This window comes from Falco naumanni, chromosome 6 (assembly GCF_017639655.2).
Source record: "Falco naumanni isolate bFalNau1 chromosome 6, bFalNau1.pat, whole genome shotgun sequence".
In the NCBI taxonomy this organism is placed as follows: Eukaryota; Metazoa; Chordata; class Aves; order Falconiformes; family Falconidae; genus Falco; species Falco naumanni.
The window spans coordinates 6,456,830-6,480,574 of record NC_054059.1 but is presented as its reverse complement, the minus strand read 5'-3'; the positions used below and the strand labels follow the sequence as shown (position 1 = coordinate 6,480,574).

The 23,745-nt window shown below is 46.1% G+C and overlaps 1 long non-coding RNA gene across 1 annotated transcript; it reads right to left on the bottom strand.

Annotated features, from left to right (window-relative positions):
* Positions 1-11,168: 11,168 nt before the first annotated feature.
* LOC121090591 lies at positions 11,169-22,490 on the bottom strand. Its single transcript, XR_005828620.1, has 2 exons — positions 15,420-22,490; positions 11,169-14,801 (listed from the first exon to the last, which is right to left on the bottom strand). It is a non-coding gene; the product is annotated as an uncharacterized LOC121090591 (long non-coding RNA).
* Positions 22,491-23,745: the final 1,255 nt, after the last annotated feature.

Below are 23,745 nucleotides of genomic sequence, written 5' to 3'. Positions count from 1 at the left end.
TTTGAAGTTTGAAAAGAGGTTAGATGTCAAACAATAGGATCAGGTGGTGTTTCTTTCCACGCTGAAATAAAATGCTCGGAGAAATTCAATGATACATGTTAAAAATCTGCTTGTCAAATCTCCTCTGGAAAGTGTAGATTTCAATAGTTCTCAATTTAATTATTTTTTTAAAAAGGGGTAAAAAAAAACGACCAACAAACCCTTCCAGCCAGCTGTAAAGAATATGTGTAAGGCTATCTCAGCCCAGCAGTCCACTTTGTGAGATGGCTGTGAAAGGGCGATGAAAGAGGTCACGTATGGAACAGCTCTTTCAGCTTGCATCTCCGGTGGCTGCTGTGGCGTCCACCTTGGCAGGGGTACAGAGGGTTTGGTTCCTCACGATGGTTCCCCAGCAGCCATTTGCACCTGCGCAGCAGGGCTGGAAAGCCCTGCCAGATCATCATGGCAGGTTTCTGCACAGATGTAAGCAACTGCTCCGGGGACAAAACAATACCGAATCAAGCCTAGAAATGTCGAGGTTTGGATTTCCAAGGGTCTTTAATTCTGGTTTCCAAGTCTGTAAACACGCAGTGATTAACCGTCTGGAAGCACTCACTGTTTCCCCCATGGCCTGAGTCTTAACAGCAGTCTTGGGGAGGAGGAGGATGGGTTAAATCCCAGCTCACCTTTTGTTGAGATCCACGAGAAATTGCTTGCCAGCGTGCATTTGAAGCAAATGTTGTGCTTTGGCTCCTCTGGTGAGCTCTGCTCTCAGCACTTGCAGGACTGCGTGCATCTGCGCTTGTGCAAGGCTGCTTTCAAATGCCGTGAAGCACACCTTGCAAATGAACTGGATAGATACATCAGGGAGAAGGAAAAATATGCTAAGAAGTGATTGCTAAATAAGAAATCTGCAAGGCCCGTTTGGCATCGCAGACACTTCTCCCTGCAATTTGGCAGGGCTGCATACACATTGCACAGGTGCAAATGACTTCTCCAGGGACAAAGCACTGTGAAACTCGGCCTCTTTTCCAGCACAAGACAAGTGGGGAAATAAAACCCCTGGACCAAACCCTGCCCTCATTAACACCCCTGAATCCTACTGACTGAAGGCAAAACTCTCTCCAGAACGAATGAGACAAATCTTTACCATCTTATTTTCCTGATTCAACTAGCAGGTACTGAAGTCCAGTCTCCTCCATGCTGATGGAGACACGTTATCTTCCCTGGAGTCGCGAAGGAGACATTTACTCCACCATGTTGCTTCTGTTCTGTGCTTCCTAGATGCAATTTAACAGCTCCGAACAGGACTCATGGTTTACATATTCCCTTCATCTCCCCCTTAGCTAGCATGCATACTGCTCACTATGCAGTGATGGACAGTGCGGTCCTGCTGCATCCCAGCCCCCACCCTGCAGGTCGAGATGGAGTTGATTTTCCAATATCAGGGGTGTCACTGACATCCAGCAGCTCTGGAGCTTCCTCAGCTCTTGTATTTATGGTGCAGCAAATCCCAAAGCACAGCTCAATCAGGGGCATTATGGCTGGTCAGGGCATTCTTGCTGGTCTGAGCTTACAACGGAGAATACATTGCAAATAAATACCTCTATTCACTTTTCTTTTGCATGGACTACTAAAAAAGCCCATGAGGAAGCACATACCATATCACGCCAATAGGCATTTTTATTAGTTATCAGCTAAAAATTAAAAGGAAAATGTGCTAAGAGTGGCCAAATGTAAAGAACAGCACTTTTTACAAAGCCTCACCACTGCCAGTATTGTGTTTTTAGCTGGGAAAATACTGTTAAAGCAATTTGGATAAACTAATGTTTATCTAAATGTTCAAAGTGTGCAGAGGTCTTTGATAGCAGAGCAATCCCTCTGTGGCCTGGCTTTCTGACACACACCCTGCTGGCCTCTACTTTATATGCTGCAACCACTGGGACAGTATATTCTGATACAGAAGTCGTCAATAAATACATACGTTAATTAAAATAATGTCCCCTGCCCACAAGCTGCTGATAAACATCCCGGTTTCCCCTTTCTCTGTCCTTAATGTTTTATGCTGTTTCGGGGCTTCACTGTATGTTTACTGAGATGCAAACTTGGCAGTTTTCTTCATTTTGTAGAGTAAATGTGTACAGTTGTTAGAATTTAGTGCAACTTTTTTATTACAGAAATACGGTTTTCTTACATAACTGCAAAAGAAAATTGTAGAAGGACAAGACAAAGAAGACGTTACATGCTTCATGCAACTTCCACTTTCATCTCAGCTATGTTTGCTTTTGGGCTTCCCATTCTTTCAACACTCTTCTTCAAATTATTCACATGTCCCCCTCTAATGTCACTCTGCTGTGATGACCAGTTGGACAATATATAACGTGATGCATGCACACAGCACCAATGGGTTCAAACGGGACGACAATATGAGTATTATTCTACCAGCTTGATGAACTCATTTACAGCTATGGTATAGGTGGTAAAATTACCCAGCTGTAAATTCCTCTGGTCTTCTAGAGTCCTTCAGCTGATGTCATTTTTCACCAGGAATAGTATGTTATTTCTTTCTAGAGAGCTGGGCAGTGCAGGGAAGGTAGGTAGATATAATTATTAAACGCAGTGTGTGGAAGAGGGGAAAGGATGCTGAAGTCAAATATACACAAAAATTAATAGCTTTCCTGATCTGAACTCATGTTTCTCATGCTCTTTGGATTACAGTAGGGTTACCCTTCTGGTGTCTGCACCCCAGGGATTCACATCTGTGTAAATGTGGTAATAGAAAAAGGCCCTCGTGATGAATTCATGAATTGTTCTCATTGACACTAGTTGATACTTTTACTTGGACAAGTCTCCTTTGCAGGTGCACTGACCACACACTAATTGAAAGGATTATTTTCATAACTTTCTGTGCAGTCTGCAAGGCTTTCTGTGAAAAGCATAATTGTTTCAACCAGCTGCTTGGAGTTGTTTTTATTAATTTCCTTAAATCCAACAATGCTGGATCGGCATATTTGAGACTCTCCTCCAAACTGCATATGAACATAAATAAAATCAGTGCATGTGGTTCTTGTGCAGGAGGGAACTTTGTTTGCAAGTACAGCATTTCTGTGAGGAGGAAAATCACTTTTGAAATGCCCTTTTTCTCCCAGCTCCTTGCTATTTTTATCCTCATCCCCACAACAAATCTTTAATGTGCAGTATGTCTGCATGGCACCTGTTGGGATTAGCTGGGACCCGAGCAGACACATTACAAGTCCGTGCATTTGCACTGCCTGAGACATCTAATCCCGAGTTTACGCTCTATGAAGCCCCAGCCGTAAAGGGTTCTTCAAGTGGTGTTATTCCCCTTTCTTGGGTGAAAGCCAGGTCTTCTACCGTGAGACTGGCCATAATATCTGAAAAAGCCTTATGGACTCAGCCCTCACTTTATATAGCAAGCCAGGGGTATTAAAAAAGAGTCCATGGCACAATTACATGGATGCCACCTTGGTGCCTCCCTCCTCCCTTGCTTGGGGAAAATGCTTGAAGTGTGGAAACTGCCCTGGGCAAGCAGAGCAAAACCAGCCCAGGAGCGTTACACAGAGACAGAGAGCAAGGATGAGGAGGTCTGTGGGGTCCAACCACCCCTTGGCCTCTCTCCTCCTCACCTCAGCTCAGCCCTCCCTGACACCTCAGGGACCAGGTGGCTTGGCCTTCATGCCAAAACCCCAAGGTCTCCCTGCAGCAGCAGAGCACAATTAGCACAGGGACGGGGAATCCAGTCCTCCCTCCTCTCCCAGGCCTTGGATGGAGAAGCCGAGGTCTCTGCTGCAGGCTGTGTTACTGCACACTGGCTGCCTGTCCCAGCCCCTCTCCCACCTCTATTCCCACCGCCTTCCAGACAGGATACCATGGCCAAGCCTTTCCCTTGTCTCACCCCTTCCTTCCTTCTGGCCTCGCATGCACCCAGCCATCGAGTGGGGCTCTGAACCCCCTCTGAGGGTCCTGCTTTCCCTTGGTGATCGGAAAAGCACCATGAGCCTCTTCACTTATTTTTTTTTCTCTACCTTGTATGTGCCGTATGCCATGAGGCTACGGAAATGCAGCACATGTCATGAGACCTTCAGGGGCTGTGCATCACCTCAGAGAAGGACCTAAAAACTATTAGGAAGGCGACATCACTGGACAAAAATGCAGAAAATGAGCAAAATTGTGTTTTGGTGCTGGAATATGATGCAGGAAAGTCTGAGCAGATAGAACCCAAGATTTCAAGCTTTCCTAATACAAAACATCCACATAACTGTCAGCCTCATTGTACTTCCACAAGCTCACTAGTAACCCTTCAGGTCCTACAGGGAAGATGGCTTGGTTGAGTAAACTCTGTGACTTCCCTCTGACTGATGCTGTCTGGGTCCTGCAAGTCAGAAGAAAAAAACTGCAAATGTTTCAAAATCAGGCAACAAGTCCTGCAAAACCAAGAGGCTGTCCCAGAAATTACTGGCTATTAATATGCATGTAAAAAGTAAGGTTTCCTAATTTTCTTGATTTAGACTCACAGTGGTGGGATAGATTTTTTACTTCTTCTTCTTTTGTTTCGGAAAAGATATGCTGGTTCTTAAAGAAAAATACAACAAATATTTCGGGTATTTCCAGGGAAATAGCAGGCATTGGCAATACAGCCGGTTTTGCACAATTGCCATTTCTGGACATATTTTGACATGTTCAAGCTTGTTTCCACCCTAAATCGGAACAAAACTCCAATTGATTAAATTCCATGGTATTTCATTCCAAGAAGAAAACCACCTCTTTTCAGACAGTCAAATTATTGTTCTGATAACATTCACGTGTAATTAAATCAAGCATGTATTAGTGTGGCACAGAATCTAAACTGACATAAACCAGTTACTGGTCAAAGGAGAGAGAGACTCTCACCCAGGGAGGTTTCATTCCATCCTCAAGCAGGTGTCAGAATAGCCCCCCTAATGTCACGCTATCTCTCGTTTGAGTAGGGAACGAGGTTCTGGAGAAGCTTAAGCCAACCTATGTCTGGGCTGCCACGGTCCCACCCTCCTCCCTGGCCCTCAGAGATGTTATTCCTTCCCCTGACTTGCACGGAAAACTCTCCCCACCCTGGGCTGCAGCTGTGTCTCCATCAATCCCGGGCACTGATGGGATGTGGCAAACAGTCACTTGGGGATTTGGGGCCATCGTATTAGTAGGGTTACATTTGATTCTTCTGCAGTGCTGGTCTGATGCAAAAAGCTCTCGTGTGGACCCACAGCCTAGGATTTGTGTACACCAGTCAGGCTGTACGACCACTGCCTCTGATGCCAGCCTCAGGGCAGAGACGGGGCTGGCCAGAGGTCCCAGCCTCTTTCCTTTCATCCCGGTGCTCTTTGCCTGAATCTGCATTTCTTCAGGCCACAAACAGCAAAGCCTCTGCAGAAACCTTTGCCACATTCCCACCTTCTGTTGCTCACTTGCCAGTGCTAGCAGCGAATTGCTCTCTGAGGAGCCCAGGTTGCAGCCTGTCCCAGAGCAGGCAAAGGTTTTCTTTGGCAAGGAACAACAAAGCTTGCTGCACGGGGCCCCGCACCACGCGCCGTGGCCAAGGGCTGCATTGTCCTACAGCGCAGCTGAGGAGCGTCTCTTCTGTCTAAACAGATTTATAAATCAAATACTGCTTTATTCATGTTTACTCTCACTGTAGCTTCACCATTACTGAAAATCATACTCAACTCCAAAATTTGCTCATAGATTTCCATGGAAAGCTACGTACCGCACGGTAAAAAACAGCGTTTGTTTTCCTAATGTATAATGCAAATAGAAGTAGGATCTAATTAGAGCATGCCAATCACCTCCAAGGTAGAAAGTGCTCTGTAACACCGCTTTCTGGTAACACCGTTACAGGTCTGATTTAAGAAATGCCAGGGGACGATGCTGCTCTTTCTTCTGCAGACCCATCCTGGTGTGAGATGTTCCCAAGCAAGTCCTCTAAGTGCATTCTCCAAAGGATCCTCACTTAAAGGGCCTGTTGCATCTTACCAGAGCCTCTGCTAAAGCAAGGATGGTCCTCCTTGGGGCTGGGAGTCCAACTGGAGCGTGCAGGACCTGGCCCTGGCGAGGGGTCTCTGCACACACATCTGTGACTGCTTCTGTGCAAAGCTGCTCATGTGCACGGGGGCCTTCCCACGGCTATTATGTTTTGTGTGACGGTGCCTTACCTGAAGATTAGCATTTAAATGAATTTTTGCACATAAAACCATTTATAACATATAAAGCATGCTTTACTTGCCCACTAAGAACTCGCTAATAGTTAATGTTTCACATGCCACATTACTGTTACTATTTTTCCTAAACAAAAAGAATTTTGCTCTCTTGCCCTGCCTGGCATTGCTAATAAATAAGAACGGTTAATGAGTGCTTTCCTGATAAGAGACAGCCCTTGTTAAACAGCCACTAACAACACTCCTTTCTGGACTGCAGCTGCATCTGCTACAGCGTGGGCTTCTTTTTATCTGTGATCCAAGCTCTGCAGCCCTTAGTGGGGTGGGACACGCTCTGTCGTCGGGTGGCACTTGGCCGGGCTAAGCAGCAATTTGCCCGTGTGTTTGTTGAAGGCTGATCCTCAGCAGGTACTATTTATTCGAGACTGGACATGGCAGGTGGTTTCAGCCCAGAAACACATTTTTGCACAGATTCCAATTAAGTGTTTATAAGCTATTAGTTACATAAAACTCAAATCCAGTGATGTTGGCAGATTTTTCTCTGTGCGCTAACAACTCAGCTTAACTTTTGTTTGTTGTTGGGAGGTTTTCAAGTGTGTGTTGAATATTAACATTTTAATTTGCAAGGAAATTAGTAGTTGAAAAACTATAATCCCTTACGATCATGCACACACACACACACATGTGCACACACTCAGTCTATTAAAATTACTTATGTTATTAAGTTTGTAATAAATCCTCCATGTGGAATGGCACGTGCTGAATCACTGAGGTATTTGACAAAGATCAGTTTAAAGGGTTACTCTGGGGCCTCAAATTCCATTTTTAAAAACAAGGCCCTATTGAACCTAATCAATGGGTTTTCTGTGATCCGCTCCCCCCACCCCCCAACTTTAATTAAGAGCTTTTGGGCAACTTTAAAGGTTCTCGTGTAGTATTTTTAGCTATAGCTGTGAAGTGCTGTAGGAGAGCATGAAAAACATACCCATGCAGATCTGTATGCCTCCCTCTTCATGGGCGGCTGCGAACCTTTCCATTGCTTGTGGGTCACGGCTAGCGCCGGTTCCTGCAGACCCACGAGAGGAGAAGGCACGTCCAGCTGCGCCTGCTGGCAGCCAGGGGAGGTTCAGCTCCAGGCTGACGTGATGAAGATCTAGGGCCAGACCTGGTACCACCAAAGCATCTGAGGACGGTGACGATGGTTTCGGCAGGTGAGAGCCCCAGCCCCGCGGGTGCAGTGCGGCTGCTGGAGGCCAGCCCGCAGGCACCAGCCTCCACCAGCTGTGGGTCTGGCAGGAGCAGACGCAGCTCTGGTGCTGAGGCAGACCTCAGTCTTCTCTTGTTCGTTTATTCTTTAAGCAGAGTTTTCTGCGCTACCTGTAAAGCAGGTGGAGAAGGGACTGGTGGTTTTGGTGGGTTGTTTGTTTTTTCCAGGATAAACTATGATAGCCATTCTTTTTAAAAAATTTTTCCTGGTGTTCTTTGAATGAGGAATGGGGCTATCCCACCAGGATGAAGAGATTTGGTCAGAATGCCAAAACTGCAATTACAGTGAGTTGAAAAAAAAAATAAGAAAGAAATGTATTTTATTCATTTCAGCTGTTATGTCTTAATGCAAAGAAATCACTTTGCACAGTTCTGTAACTGACACCAATTTCTAATCTCCAATACTATTAACTTCTAAATCTCTGTTATAAAGAATATTGGCAGTATACCAGAGTCTAATGCAGCTAAATGGACTTAGTCTGAGCTGGTGTTTTATTTTCTTTTTTCTGAAATGCTGAAAAAAATCGTTAGACTATTTTGTTAATTGCTGATAACATTTTGGTTAGTTGGATTTCCTCTTTTGGCCGCAATAGACACATTCCTGCAGCATGACATGACTTTGCCTTTGGGACAAACAAAAAAAAAAAAAAAAAAAGAAAAAAAGAGAGACCATTTCTTGAAATGACAAAATGTATTGTTATAGGATTAGAGACAGGATACCTCCAGGATTATGCTGTATCGCTAACTCAATTTAAGAGCCCTACGAACTGAAACTAAATATTGAATAGCTGCAGGGAAAGGGCATTGTTAAAGAGTAATACCTATGTGAAAACTTGATTGGTTTATCTCAGCTGGATTGCAACAGAGTTCTGATAACTCAAGCATCCACTCACACAAACTAGAAAACATCAAAACACTTATTTCCCCCTACTACTTCACTCCAATGGCACTGGAAGACCAATCCAAGTCTCAGCTGCACAGAAATATACACTAACTAACAATAACCTTGACAGAAATGTTGCTGCAGGTCAGTGGCAGGCTTTGACCGAGGCTGTCACCTTGACATCAAGACAACGTCATTCCAAGGGAACCTGCAAAGCTCTCTTCTGCTTGACTTTAGCGATGCCCTAAACCAGCGTTAGCATCAGTTCTCTGCTGCAAGATTTAATTGGAAGCTTAAACAGATAATGGTGAATCGTGCCAAGTGGGCCAGTGGAAGTAATTATTGGATTTAGATATTCTGGCATCCTGGACAGAATTTCTTAGCCATAGGAAATGAGTTATAGCAGAATATCTTTAGACCCAAAAATTATTGGCAGTGAAGAAGGGAAGAACAATGCATCCTCGGTTACATGCTGACGAGCTTTGGCTGATTTGCTGTTACCATTTTAGTCTGTGTGTGGCTATTTAAATTTCGTTCCTCAAGAGAGCTGAAGTTCTAACACAATCTGAGGCAGAGCTTGGAGAGCTTTTTTCTTTTTGTGTCCAAAGAACAGTTGGGTTCACAGAGGACTGAACAAAGGGAGAACATCAAGAAAATATGGGTTTCTTTAACTGGAGCATAGGATCCTCCACGACTAAGAGCTTCTTGTGATATTAGAATGCATTAGAAAATCCCTTTCTGTAGCTGAACTTGCAGCCTAGCTGTACCTGTGTCCCGATATCTTGTAATAAATTCAGTGCTCGTGAAAAACTCTTGACTTGGAAGCCATAGACCAAGGCCCAGATTCACCTCCCCTAATTTTAGACACTTGTATGAGATCCCTCAGCAAGGAGTGCAGACACCCAGCTCTCCTTCAGTAATCCCTGCAGAGAGACTGGCGCACCCCTTGCTTTCACAGGCTGAGCCACCTTCTGACAGAGCTTCCATTGAGCAGGAAGTCTCCTTCAAGGGTCATTAGGTACCAAACCCAAGAGCCTAAAAGGGATGCAGCGAACATGAGCCCGGGCCATCTGCAGGAGCAGATGGGCAAAGGAGAACATGTGCCAGGGGACCCGATGGCTGAGGATTTTCACCGTGGCAGTGGAGGCTACCAGCAGGGCTAGCAATGTCGGTCAAACACTGGAGATCCTTGACGTGCTTGGAAAGGAGATAAGGTTGCATCATTCATTTACCAGATGTCACAAATATATCTCAGATGGTAATTTTCTACTGTAAGTATTGGCATCTTGAGCAAAATACGATCCAAAAGAAAAGGCTCTGTACACCGTCATCAATCCTCTAAGCCTGATGTTTTACCAGCTGTGACATTAGCCGCACATCTGTCTCTAAACTGGAGGTAGTTTTCTAGCCTAACTCTTATCCCATGTCCACTGCGAATAAGCCCTGAATAAAAGACACTTGTTAAAATTCAAGTGTAGCAGGGGTTGCATCAGGGGTTTAGAGATGGCAGATGGGCAGGACCAAGCCTCTATCACTGAATACAAAGATATATGGCCTATTCTCTCCTTATGGCTCATGTGATACTCTTGATAAGATGAATGTAAGTTTCTGGCAGCCACACAGAGTGAAATCTATACCCAAGGAATGCATATAAGTCAACTTCTACTTAAGCCTCAAATGATGGGTATATGTATAATAGTAGCCAGTGAAGCAGCACTGAGAAAATATGAGGTTGTTCAGTTCAGTGGCATGACTGGGGGAAGGAAAGGGAGAAGAAGAGCAACTTGGAATTGATCTGAAAGAAATATCTGAAGGAATTTTAAACCAATTAGAAATATTTTTCCCCTGGCATTTTATTGTAAATTAAAAATAAGTTTCCCCAAAAAGGTGAAAAGAAGGAAAAGGTGGCTTGTAATGTGTGTTAGCTTAACGGTTTATTGAGAGATCTATAACCAAACATACATTTCCCCCATTAGTCCTAAGCAACATAAACCGCATGCCCCGATTCTAAAGCCGAGATGTATCTGTGCATCTGCACCTGCATCCCGCCCCACTGAAACCTTGCTGAAAACAATACGCCAAATCCCACAATAAAAGCATCTGTGGCTGAGATGGAAATAACATGGCCCTTTTTTACCTTGAGCTAGATTGCATGACAGCAAACAGAAGAAAGCAGAAATGATCCCTATTGGCACCATGTTCACCAGAGGGGTTTCTCGCAGTCAGTGACTGCACCCGGTGGCAGCCTCCAGCAGGCTAACAACCAACATTGTGCTCCCTTTGATAAGCAGAGGGAGTCAAAGACAGCCAAATCCTTAGACAGGAATGGGCTTTGCTCCCTGTTGGGACAAGCCCTTCGAGGGATAATTCAGCTTAAGCATAAAAGAAATAAAGCAGAAGTGACCCGACGGTTCCTACCGGATAGTGTTCTGGACACGCCTGGGTAATACCTGTAGACTCACTGCTGGGGTCCCGCTGTACCGAGAATCAGCTTATTCTCCAGTTCATGCGTTTGCTTTGCAAGAAACAGCAAGGACCACACTGTGAATCTCAAAATCAGAGACTGGCTACTGTTTGTGTGGCCTTATCCCACCCCCTGTTCCAGAGCACAAGTAAGAAATTTTCACTCTTTAACAGAGTCAGGAGTACTCCATAATCCAAACGGCTTCATAATGAATGAACAAGCCCTTATTTAGTGTGAGGCGTTACTCATTGCAAGCCTTGTTCCTTACTCGCAGCACACTGTTACAACAGCCACGGTGTTGCCCTGACTCTGTTTTGGTTTTGGACTAAATACAGTACAGTGAGTCAAACATTATTGGTCACAATGGTAATGCAGAGTATATATAACGTGCTTTTATTGCTGCAAGGCATAGTTGAAATATTTACATGGAATACATGAAATAACAGTAAGATTCATGTTCTGTTCCTTATTTGTAAGGTATTTTATTAAAAAGAATCTGAATCTGAAGTTCATAAATAAAATAGTAATATCACTTATTTCCAGATCCTAGTTCCAGCTTGTTGATTTTAATAGACAAGTATAACACTTCAAATGTGGAAACACAGTGGGTAATATTTATATGAAATCTCCAAGAACCGTGGTATTTTGCTCATGTGGAATATCATGGCATTTTGCCTGGATCAAGTAACCAGCAGATTAGCACATTAACACTTTTAAGAAACATGCGTGTAATCCACTCTGAATGTGGTCTTTGACTCCTGGTAGGAATACCTAATGATTTTCAAATTGACACGTTGCTTTATAAAGCAAGTCAAATAAACAGGAATTGCTGAGGAGCTTTGGTGGAGGTGTATGGCATAAGCACACGCATGTTGTTATCAACAGAGGAGACAGGATCAACCTCTTTACAGCCACGGAAGGATTTGCAGAATCTACAGAGATACAGGAGAAACTTGGCTTCCCTTCTTTTTAAAGATTTCAGGCTTTATTGCTCTACATGAATGGGTAAGTAGATATAAACTGCTCCCTCTGATTAAAAGTCAGTCACCTGCTCAAGATGACGGATTAACAACAGATCCCTAAGACTGACCAGAGCCAGCCAGTAAAGCCTGTGAAAACCATCTGCGTCGCCGATTTGGAAGGTCCCACTTCAGTCTGCGGCTTGAGGAGGATCCACACAGTCAGCCACGCTGAGGCTGCCGCGGGCTCCATCTTAACCAGGAACTAGGAGGGAGAAGGGCAGGAAGCACAGGGATTTTGTCAATCCTGTGTCACCTGACCAAGGAGGCATGCCTTCAAAGCTGTACTCTAACACAGATTCTTCACGTAGTTTTGGTCACGCCGCCAGCCTCCCTGCACAGCTTTTCCCATTTCCCATGAAGAAAAAACCCATCCTTCCCTCCACGGGAGCTGCTGCCGACAGTGTGCTTGCGGTGATGAAGTGCCCCACGCGTGCGAAGCCGTGGTTGTGTGGAATGCACATGCAAGCTCACCGGTAGCTCAGGGCCCTGGCTTATTTCGACAGCCATCCAGAGGGGAACAAAAGTTCCTCTTCCCAGGGTGCTTTCAGTGTGGCGTAGCAACCGCGTTCAACTTCTGCAGCAGGAGACAGCAGGGAAAACCCAACAGTCCCCCTCCCACAAAAGAAGCAGCAGAGTCCAGGCTTCGTGCCAAGGAATCCTATCAGTAGCCTTGTAAAAAAATCACCAGGGCCACCTCAAAAACAATGGCGGAGTCACGCCTGGCTGCAGTCGGTTGTGTTTTGAGAGGGAGACCATGAACAGGTCTCAGACAGCTATTGTGGCTGGCTCCGTTTCCTGTTAACTCAATTCATCACACTTGTCCTCTCCTTCCTGAGAGACAACTTTTATAACCCAATTAATGCACTTAGTGAGTTTCCCTCTTTTCCTTAAGACCAGATACAGCTGCCTCAGCTCATACCTATTAAGACCATCCTTCAGAAGTGACTCCACAGAAGTCAACAGGACAAATCACAGACCGTTCACAGCTGACCCAAAACAAAGGCACAGTATCTCACCCTTTATCCTGCTGGGGGCTGATGCTCTCCTCCCTTCTGCACCGGAGAATCAGGAATGAGCCCTGGGTTTCTAGCTATCCAAACAGAAGAGAAAATATCCTTCCTAGAACATGCACTCGAGATTTAAAAAATAACCTTTGGTTTAAACTTTGATTAAAATAACCTGCCTAAGAAAGTCCAAACATGGATATTTGCAGAATGAAAAAATTTTAGAAAAGGAAATTCTGCGATTTGAAGGAGGGAGAGACTTGTCATAATGGAAAGAGTCAAATCAAACTGCCATCTAGAGCCAAAGCTAAAAAAAAAGACCCCAAAACTGCTCCCCCCTCTACCTCAGTTGCGAGTTTGGACACAGAAAGTGTCTTCCCTTTGCACCGAAGTAATCTGTTGTGAGAAAAGTGGTTTGTAAGGGAAATATTAAAACATTAATCATGAGGAGTCTACTTGGAAGGCTCACTCAGAAAGCAGCTTGGATGTCAATGAGCAACAACTGCTATGAACCAAATACATACTGAGTGCGCTGTGTTAACGTCTTGTCAAAACTCTTGGGTATACAACACCAGCAGAGCAGAAACGGCTCTGAGCAATGCTCCAATATTAGGACAGGATGAGGTTTGATAGGCTATTAAGAAAACCAAACCAACCTCCCCCTACTTTAATTCACACAAAAGCCCAGATTTTTGGAACATCACATTAGAGTCAGGCCTTTCCCTCCCCACTAGCAGCCAAAGCTATTTTTGAATTTGGGTCAGATTTAGTGACTAGGCTTCAGCCCAAAAATTTAGGGGGGCTGGGGGCAAGGAAATCATCAGAAAAAATCGTGAGGGTTTGCCTATTTCAGAAACAAAAAGTTTCCAATTTTTGGGCTGGATTCACAAGAGGATTTGGGAGCTGACCGCTTTCAGATGTGCACGCTGCAGAGGGGCGATCACACGCCTGCGGCTCCCAGCTCTGGCGCCCCAGGGCTGGGGATCACAGCAGCGCTTGCCGTACCCACAGCTTTATATCAGGCCCCCTGGCAGACGTAGCTCGATCTAGACGAAAGCGTTTCCATAGGCAATTTAGAACGGCATGCTGAAACCGGTTACATACGAGCCTTGTTTAGATTAGCAGAGCTGCCTTCACGTGAGAAATTTCTTAATTCAGTTAAAAACTGGCTCATGAACACAAGATGGCAAACCCTTGGGTAAGAAAAGGTAGGGGAGGGTCAGGGACGTGCATTGATTGCTAGAGCATATGTTTCTGAGGCCAGAAAGGACGCGGTCTGACCTCTCCAAAAGTCCTGTATTTATTTTAAATCCATACTTTTAGAGCAAAGCGTGTGCTTCTGCAGAGGGTCCTGTAGGGGCTTCCCGCATTTCTGCTCCCTCCAGACTCTTTGGTTTTTTAGTTCTTTCATTTCAGAAAATATGGATGTCTGGGCTTGCTTAGTCAAAGGGCAGTAAGTGAGGGAGCCACCGGGAGAACCTTTGTGGAAAGCTACCTTTCACCCATACATGTACATGGTCTTCACCATGCAGCGTCCAAGTCTCTTGCAGTCAATGCTTGACTTCATCATCACAAGGCCAGTTATTAGATAAATGTGTTTTCTGCTTTTATCAATGTGAGACACAAGCAGTGGGTGGAGGTAGTGTCTTGGCAAAGGTCATGGAGGACAATCTCAGTTGAAATAGGGAGCGACCTGGGTTTTCCAGGTCCCACCAGCTCCTGGGACATCCCTCCTTCTTCAGACAGTCACTGAGGAAGGGACAAGCTCAGCGGCAGCCGTGAGGAAAAGGTCTGAGCTCAGCAAAACCCGGGGCTGGCCCAGTGGGAGAATGAAGCAAAAAGCAACATGTTTATTTGAACGTTGGGTTGTTTAACCACGCTGTATCTCCAGATGCGCTGAGGTTGGCTCACTGCTCTTAAAGTGCAGCTCGGCTGTGAAACGTGACTGGAAACACGGCACTTTTCCTCAGAAGGTCCCTGTGTAGAAATCAGAAGCGGGAGGAAAGCGGCTCCCATTTAGATGGTGGTCTAGGCTCTGGTGAGTGGGAACAAGCTGCCACTCTTCAGTCTCAGGACACAACAAATTGCTGAGATTGATCATGGGCCAAACCCCCCAACTTGGCCTGTCCACTTAGGCGTCTGGTCTTACCCTTGCATGCAGCCCTTCGTGCACAAACCACCTCACCTTTCCCTCCAGCATGTGTCTCTTTTCTCTCTCTTCCACCCAACCACGGCCACCAAGCCAACACTTTCTTCCCAAAGGAGTGCCTGCCCCTCCTTGGCAGCCCCTGCCACCCTGCCACCATGCTGCATGCCACAGGTAACGGTGAACTGGCAGGCAAGCAAGCCCCCCTGTCTCTAAACCCTCCTGGGGGTTTTGAAACCTCGGGGGGTCCACAGAGTAAGGAGGAAGCCCCCATCTCTGCAAAATTAGGCCAATACTTTTTTTTTTTTTTTTTGGCCAAGATTGATGGAAGAGCATGGTATTTAATGATGAACTCACTCTGCAAATTAACCTGAAAACTGCTGAGACACCAAAAGGCTTTGGTCCTACACAGCCTTAGATCAGTTGGTACAATCACAGGAGTTTCTCACCCAGGTGAAGAGAGGCATGTGCATACAACACCATGGGATCAGGACCCCACGCAGAAGGTCAGTGTGTACCTTGTGGCCTTTGTCTGTCGGGTTCATACGTGGCATTTGCAAACCACGTGTTTTCTACTGGGAAGCAAAAAGAGTAGAACTGAACAGGGATCCACCAGCTAAGAACATACCACTGTACCTCACGTGGTCTCCAGGGCTGTTCCAAGGTAGTTTTTCCAGCTTTTTTGTGCTATTCCAACATGACTGCTCAGCCTCATTTTCCTGCCAAAGTGTTAAATTCGAAAAAAGGCTCCTTTAAGATGCACAAGATCAAAATCAGGTCATGAGAGTGCCAGAAATAATTTCAAAATATCCTAATTGCCTTCCTGTTTCTTCCCATACTATTTTACTGTTTGTTTGGGCAGAAGGGAATGGGGGAGCACTAGCATTTTTTTCCCCCAAACAATATTTGCCTACAAGCATTCGAGAAGCCAGGCGTTTTGAAAGCCTAAAGCCTATTTCACTGTCTAAAGAGAATATAACTCTTTCAAAGAAATGCCTCTCAGCCCAATGGAGATGCCATGGCTGAATTGTTTCATTTCACCCAGCACAGAGCAGTCGGCACCCTGGAAGTTGCATACGTCAAGAAAAGCTGTCTTGATAATGTGTACGTCTAATCCATGCCCTCCTGCTCAGTCCCCCCTTTCCATGCTTAGCACACTTGCTGAGCTGAGCTAACTTTCAGTTTGACTCTTGATTACACTGTTTAACTACTTAATTGCAACCATTTTAACTCCAGATTTGTTGTATGCAAAAATTAGCAAAAGTTAACTATTAGGTATTTGCCAAAAGATGACAAGAGTTAAGGAGCCTTAATTTAATATCCATCTTCAGAGGTTTATAACTGAATCCATACTTGTATTTAAATACCAAATAATCTGCTGATTATTATGCATAGTTTTCAGTCAGTGTAACGAAAACATGATGTCGCAGTCATGCTGTGAGCTCTGTAGCTAGGTTTCCTTGTTTATATTAACAGCTGTAAACACAGTCTAACTCAGCCTGGATTTAAAAGCAGATTTCCCATACTTTCAAGAATTCGCCACATTGTGAAAGCTACAATTTCAGAACTTTTCTCACGTGCTTATTGATTATGCCCAGGAACAGCCTGCAATGCTACACATGCACTTGCAATGACCCATTTTAGAGCCTCTACATTAAAAAGGCCAGTTTTCCATTTTCATTAAAAAAGTAAAACCAGCTTTGCAAATGTTTGTTTATAATCCTGCCCCTTAATGTCCTCAATCCAGCCTGCAACCTACTACGTATGGGGTTGAACATGTACTTAAGTGCTTTGCTGGGTCAAAGTTTCACATGTTTATCCCTCCATTTAAAAATACAGGTTGTAAAACCATCTTCAAGCTATGTAAATCAGTGAAGGGGATTTCACGCAGTCGGAAATGTTTTTTAGTGCAAAGCTTTACCTTCCTACCTTTTAATAATGGCATTGGAAAACATGAAGTTTTGGAAAAGCCACACTGCCCACATAAAGGACTCTGAGCTGTCTTCTTCTCTTAAGAGTATGATGAGAAGTGTGCTACATTTAAGTGAAAAGTCCGTGAAGCAAAAAAAAACCTGCTAGGAGCATTGTATAATATTTCTGCCTTGAGCAAGGCAGCAGCATGTCCTTCTGATGGGTTACTCTGACGGAGGTAAGATCTCCCAGTCCATGAATCCTAAGCAAATCCAACCAGCAGTTCAGGGCACCCTTGAGTGTCAGGCAAGTGAGGATCCCTTCTGGAGGAAAACTCCCCAGTGGTACAGAGCTGCTGTAGCAATTTCCCATCACAGGGGCTTCCATTCACTGGGTCTCACATGGAGACAGAAAGTAAGGGAGAGGGAGGGGTTTATGTAGGATACTTGCAGGTCTGTCGACCCTATCAGAAGAGTCTTTGGGATCATACTGCTCTACCACAGGGTAGGGATGCTCCTGGGAAAAGTGATGGCGTGTCTACACCGGTAGCTTCACTACTGTTGCCCAGCTTTCCTTGTTACACCCCTCCTCCCAGAAATCTGTGCCTGGAAAATCTGATTTAGACCATCACAGCATCAAAGCTCTGCAATTTTTTCACAGTGTTTATGCTCCACAGAAATACATCTCTGGGTCAGGAGGGCCAAAGCGCAAGGCTGATCTCATGACCCATGCTCATCTATGACCAGCTGCAGAGCCTCAAGCTCATATTCAGCTCCTGCCTCAGTGCACCTGCTGGCCACTGGCCCCCTTCGTAGCTCTGCTGTCTTGCGGGGATTGTACTCACACAGGGATAAGCACATCACTGACCACTTACATCCTACCATCTTCACTCCTAAGCCTGCAGGGCAGGCTCAGGGTCCAAGCTGTGGCCAGGTTAGGGCCAAAATACGTGCAGAAGCTGAGGTCCAAGCCCTTTGGCTTGCTCTGAGGCTTGTTCCCCACTGGGATCCTCCTTGGAGCCTTAGTGCATTTCTCATTGTCCATTCCAGGGAGTGAGGGCTGCTGGAGAAACACATCATATGTCTCGTGCAGGTCTTTGGATCCACTCCTTTGTAGACTAACACAGGTTAAGTAACCTCCCACTTGACACATGAGCAGCTCTCCTGCTAAATACTGTCTCTTCTACCCCCTCTACCTCAGTGATTAGAACTGAACTTCATCTCCCCCTTGGAAGTCACATACGAACCTGGTTTGCCAAGTGCCTAGTTTAGCTGTACTGGTGGTGATGCTAAAATATAACCTGGATTGACAAAGGATCCACAAGGAGCTTAGCCAAGCCATTCCACACCATCCTGTGCAAGTTATTTTTACATGTCCAAGATCTCATTCAACTTGCTTGGCTTCTCAGAGGACAATTAAAAACAATGTGTACCAGATGGCAGAGCTAAGACAAACAGAGGTTAAATGACTTGCCTGGGGCTGGTAGAGTCTAGCAGAATGGGCGACAGGAGTCCTGGGTATTAATTAGTTAATATTTGTACAATGCTAGGAAAATATATAGCCCTATATAAGTATTATTGTAAGGTGGCCCCTGCAGTTTGGAGAAGCAGAGGGCAACAGTGCACAGGCGAGTGCAAACATCCTTCCTTGTCTTGTGGCATTTCGGTCATTTGTGGGGTCTGGGAGGGACAGAGCATTCCCAGGGCACATGAGAGAGGGAATGGGAAAGCCTGGGGAAATAGATCCCACTCAAGCAACACGGTTGAGCACCCCCAGGCTGCTGCATCCACGTGTTAAATCTAGGAGCAGTCAATTGCTCTTTCCACTGAAAGCAGTGCATCTGTTCGGTACGGTCAGATTAGGCTATCTGGTCAGCTGCCTTCAGCAGAAACCTTGAAACCAAATTTGAGGTATTTATGGCTGTTTACAGCAGTAAGAGGCGCAAACCTCTCTGAAGTGCCACAGGACCCACGTGCCATGCTGCTCTGTGCTCTGCTGCAATCCCTGGAGGAAGGTCAGGCCTGTCTGTATTGAAGAAGGATCTATGGGAAAAGAGGAAAAGGTCATGGTTTCAGATTTCTCCTTTTCTTCCACCTCTCTGGGGCATTCATCCTGCTCCCATGACTTCAGATCTGATTTTGTCAGATGCCTTTTTCAGTCCAGCTTCCCTTCACACCATCACACATCCCAGCCTGTCGCTCTGAGCCTCCTCCAGATACCAGTATCTGCCTGAATTAAAAAGGCACCAGTTTTTCTCCAGGACATCTCTCACTCTCCAGTGACTTTAGCATCATTCTGCCACGCAGTTTCAAGAGTGGTGAGCATTTTTGGCCATTGCCTTTCTTTCTCTTGGCTAGAATACAAAAATATTACCTAAGTTGGGATGCATTTTCCTCTGCAATTTTTAAATCATTCAGACTTCCCGTGTAGTCTACTGGAATTTTCATCCAGTTTTCATCACCTCATATCTTGATTATCAAGATCTGCCATTTCTTTTCCCATCAGTTTAGCTCAGACTTGACTGAAACGCAGAATTTCCAGTTGAAAATTCCCACATTCATTTTCATCCAAAATAGGATATAAGGCTCAGATTTTAAAAGCACCTCCTCAGAAATACTAACATTTTAACCTCTACATATTTAGGCAAAACTTTTCAGCATTTCTAATCATTGAATCCTAAATGCTGAGTTTTGTTTCGTTTACTTGACATGCTTTATGTAGAGTAAAATGAGCATCAGGCTGCGTTACCCTTCCCTTGCAGATTCTGCTTGCTCTGAGCCAAAACCTATAGGAAACTACACTTCACTGTAACAAGGACTTCACTACCTATAGTGCATGATACAGTGGAAAGACCATATAGTGTGCATTGAGAAATATATAGTATAGTGAGGGACCCCACCCAGAAAGGAAGAGAGAGCAGAGCTTCATGGCTGTCCTACAGCTCCCACTAGGCACAATAATGATGCTCATTTCTGTACTATGCAGCCTGGTGAGCTAATCGCAGATTACACAACGGAAGACACGAGTCTCCATGCCCCATTCTTTTCCCCTAAGGAAGCTTTAATTTGAACTTTTTTGAAACTACATATTTTACATAATTTTAATTAAAAAAAAATTGATTGGATCAGACCTTAAATAAAGCTTTTTCCTTTTTGCTACAGAAAACGTTCATCGCTGAGAAGCTGTGTTCTCGACTGCCAAATCATCCTGATAAAAATGTCCCATAGCCTCCAGTACAAGCTGCCATAATCGTTATTTTTGCTACTGCTCTAATCTAAGCAATTTGATGCCTCTTCGAATTCTTCAGATTTATTTCTTTACCATGAAACCCTCTTCCCCATAAAACCCCCAAACTCTCACTCTTATCCCTGATGTCACCCACTGCAACTTTCCTCATTCCAGCCAACCTCCTTGTGATTCCCCAGCCTGAACCAACCTGCAAAGCCATCTAAACTTCTAAGCCTGGCTGAAAAACCTGTATGTCATTTAGTGACAATTAGGAAAAAAAAGTTACTGGTTGCAAAAGGGTTGTCAACAACTTCAGCCTGAAATTGTTGGAGAAAAATAAGTAACAAAACATGAATACATTTTTACTCAATTCTTACCAATAATTAAAATGTTCAAGAGTTTTGATTGCCAAAAATTGACGGCCTGTTCTACAGACTGTTTTAAAACCTTTAAGTATGCGGTTGCATTTGTGGTTTGAAAACTTTTGGATCTTTTCCTCATCAAAATCGCTCTTTCCAATAAGAACTATAATAAAAATATGAAGTGCAAGCCAATAAAAATACAAACATAAAAATAAAATCTTCAAAATACAGACCTTTCAGCCAGGTCTGCTCTCCTTTTCCAAATCCCATACCAAAACTCTGCTTCAATGGCTACAAGAAATTGGCAAAGTAACAAATACCAAGGCAAGTCAGGAGGCAATGCTTCTAAATCACTCTGAGGCGTTACTTTCTGAACGTAATTAATAAGTGCGGCCGAAAACGCGTGTTGCTGAGACCCTCCACGACCACCCCCCCGCCACTTCTCACGGTCGCACGCTATATTTTTATCACTCATGTAACCTTGGGTCCTTTGGACTCCAAAAGGTCGCAGTGAAACATCCCCTTTAAGATCAAGGGCTCTACATTTGGCAGGTTGTATCCGACCTGCAACCAAGGAGCATCGTGCTTTGATTTCAGGAAGCGCGTGAGCACCGTTTTTGGTGGCTGCGTTCGGGGTTTGATTCTGTGCAGGGCTGCACGCACCCGAGGAATGCCAAGTACCCTCAATTCCATTAACTTCAGTGGGAATTAGAGGGCTCAGCTGTATTTAATATTTTACAGGGTCAGGCTCTGAAAACTGTATTAGCATTCTCAGTTCCCAGTAGGCCTAAATTTAGCAAAGCATTTGGATTGAGACTTAACTGTAAACATGTGAACAGTCCCCCTGATTTCAATATGACTATTCTCATGCTTAAAGTTAAGCATATGCCTAAGTGGTGTGCTGAATTTGGGCCAAAAAACTACTGTTTTCAAGTGCTACATGAGTTCACAATAGGCAAACTGCTGGTCTATAATGCCAGTTGCATAATCCTTTTCTTTCTTTTTCAGAAAGGCTGACACAAGACGATGTGTTTTTAGAATGGAGCAGCTACACTGCTTGAAGAAGATGGGGTGTTCCGGTAAAACCTTGAGTATTTCTACAAAGTTATTAATTTACTACTGTTGTTATTACTGTTATTCCTATGTGAATGCAGGAAAAGCACCTATCCCAGACTCTTGAAGATTTTGCTGTTCCTAAAAGAATATCATCCATACACAAATGAAAAACAAACTCTCTACATGACAGCAAACATCAGCCAAGTGACAGCTAAAAATATCCCACCCTCCCCAGAGACCCTCAGACTCTTGTACCTCTGAACCCTCCCAGAAGCACTAGAAAACAGAAGCGTCTTATGGCGCGTTCTGAATGTCCCCACCTTTCACCCCTCTGCTGGCTTCTGGAGAAGGGCGGGCTGGCACGTCTCGCCTTTTCTGAATTAGGAGGGGGCTTCACCCTTGAAATGGTGCGTGCCCCCAGGGAACAGCATCTTGGCCAGCTCATGGCAGGGGACAGATGCGGCTCTCAAGCAAAAACTCTTCACCCGGGGAAGCATGGGGGGATGTGAAGCCTGCTGTGACGGCTCTCCTCCTCCGAAAGCAAAAGGCTCCATCCTCTGGGAGGACGCTGCGGCTCGGGGACTGGGGGACAGAGGGGCTTCCCAGGAGATCCGCTGGGGCAGAGAAAAGCAACATAGCTGTGCATCACCCTGCACGTCGGGCCTCCATCTTGCATGCGTCATCAGTTAAGTCTTTTATTATACCCCACAGCCTGGGAGGATCTAAAACTACCCAAACCCCGACTCAGAGGCCAGGAGGCAGGGAAGAGCTTTCAGGGCTGACTTCTCACCTAGGCCCCCCAAGCGTATGCAGCTCATGGCCCTGGAGCCACGTGCCGAGAAGCCACGTGGAGCAGCACGGGGGAGAGAAGCAGGGTATGGCTCTCTCCCCTCCACTGTGCCAATGGGGCCAAAGTAGGACCTGCTGAGGTGTCTCCAGGCCACCTCCAGAGATTCACACTGAGGCCACAGAGATGCTCCCTCCCTCCCTCCCTCCCTCCCTCCCTCCCTCCCTCCCCTCAGTTTTCTTTCCCCCTTCAGCAGCAGGTTGTCGCTCTGGCTCGCTATATCAAACCCGGGCTTCTCCATAACTCCACAATCTATAAACCTTACAATGAAATGAACTGGGTGCTGCGAAGGCACCGTCAGGCCAGAACAAGGACACATTTCAGATGGGACAACCGCGTATGGACATAAGCCCAGACCCTGCTGTTCCCAGCCTGTGTCCCCCTTCCCTGACACCCTTCACAACCATTTCAGCACACGGGTTTTGGCACACGAGCAGCCACCGCACCGACAGGACAGCTTGTTGTGGTATTTTCTCAGTGAAGATGGTTGGAAAATGTCCCCTGCCTTTGCTCCAAGCCCTTGTAGAAGGATTATAAAATCAAAGCCCCAGCATAGCCAAAATCCATAAAAACCAGTATTCCAAATGCCAAACAAATGTCTCCTGGCACCCCTGACAGAGAAACGGCATCCACCATCAGCGAGGGGGCTCGGCCGTGCGGTGCTGTGCTGGCAAGCGGCAGGGAGCGCAGATGGCCCGGGCTGGGGCAGGGCAGGGGCAGGGACAGGGACAGGGGCAGGGGCAGGGGCAGGGACAGGGACAGGGGCAGGGGCTGGGGCAGGGACAGGGCAGGGGCTGGGGATGGGACAGGGGCAGCGACAGGGACAGAGACATGGACAGGGGCAGGGCTGGGGCTGAGGCAGGGGCAGGGACAGGGACAGGGGCAGGGACAGGGGCAGGGGCAGGGACAGGGACAGGGACAGGGACAGGGGCAGGGCAGGACGGCCGGCACCTCTCCCTGCCCGGTCCCCGCCCGGCTGAGGGGCCCCCGGGCCGCCCACACGGTCGCCGCGCGCACCCGGGCTGTCCCGGCGCGATGTCGCTGTGCGCGGCCCCACCGGGCGGCCGAGCGGGAGCGGCTGTGGGCGCTGCGGGCCGCCGTGCCGGGGCCGTGCCGGGGCCGTGCCTCTCCCACCGGGGGCAGCGTCCCTGCCGCCAGGGGCAGTCACCGGGGGGCAGCGGGGTCTGCGGAACCCTCCTGCGGGGACACAGGCAGGGCTGGCGGCGGCGCTCTGCATGGGGCACGCTGGCCCCGCGCCGTGCCAACCGAGCCGCAAACAAACGGAGCCGGGATTTGTCCCACACTTTGCAAATACACGATCGTGTCTCAATTTTGCTTCAACGTGCCTTGCAAAAACTTGAGTGCCCGCTG